Consider the following 938-nt stretch of genomic DNA (forward strand, 5'->3'; position numbering starts at 1 on the left):
GCATCCTTACTATCCCTTTCGACCGAATTTTTTAGTAATGTAGTTATTTTACGCTTGTCTTCGAACCACTCCTTTATAGACATAGAGTTTTCATTCCATATAAAGGTGAAAATTGTTACTTTTCCTATCTTATTTTGTATGAAGAGAAGTCGTATAAGTATAAATACAATGATGAGAATTTTAATCAATAGTGGAATGAATCATTGAGAAATCATTTCCATTCATTATTGATTAGGAATCTGAAGTATCGATCCGGGATTATGATAGAATACTTTATTCTATTATAAAGAAAGATTCTCTCCTATACCGTGATGGAAAGGAATTTTCATTTAAAATACAACATCTTTTGGGCTAGAAGGGATTTGAACCCTTGACTTCACGGTCCAGAACCATGAGCTCTGATCCACTGAGCTACCAACCCTATCGAATGATCTATAAGATCATTGTAAAGGATGAATAGGATTCGTTATCGAATGCTTGACCCAAAAAAAATTTCATAAATAACTCTGTTTGAGATATTTAACCTTGGAAATATCTATATATCAATATCTACATAGATATTGATATATAGATATTAATATATGGAAATTCCATATATTGATATCTGAAATCCCATATCTCCGCTCACGATTTGGACTAATATTTGGGGTAGTAGTAAAAGATTGGGCCGAGTCCGATTGGTAGAACGAAAGTCACTGGATTACAAGCGATCAATCACATCAAATTCAAATTTGATCTCCTTCCATACTTCACAAGCAGCAGCTAGTTCAGGACTCCATTTACAAGCTTCATGGATCACTTCATTACCTTCATGAGCAAGATCACGTCCTTCATTACGAGCTTGTACACAAGCTTCTAGAGCAACCCGATTAGCTACTGCACCAGGTGCATTTCCCCAAGGATGTCCCAAAGTTCCCCCACCAAATTGTAGTACGGAA

At 35.4% G+C, this 938-nt stretch overlaps 1 non-coding gene across 1 annotated transcript; it reads right to left on the bottom strand.

Annotated features, from left to right (window-relative positions):
- Positions 1–347: 347 nt before the first annotated feature.
- Positions 348–421, bottom strand: TRNAQ-CUG (transfer RNA glutamine (anticodon CUG)). The gene has a single exon. It is a non-coding gene; the product is annotated as a tRNA-Gln (tRNA).
- Between the last annotated feature and the right edge of the window lie 517 nt (positions 422–938).

The sequence above is a fragment of the Pinus tabuliformis genome, chromosome 3_2, assembly GCF_031772625.1.
Source record: "Pinus tabuliformis cultivar Carrire ecotype Pingquan chromosome 3_2, CPIR1, whole genome shotgun sequence".
In the NCBI taxonomy this organism is placed as follows: Eukaryota; Viridiplantae; Streptophyta; class Pinopsida; order Pinales; family Pinaceae; genus Pinus; species Pinus tabuliformis.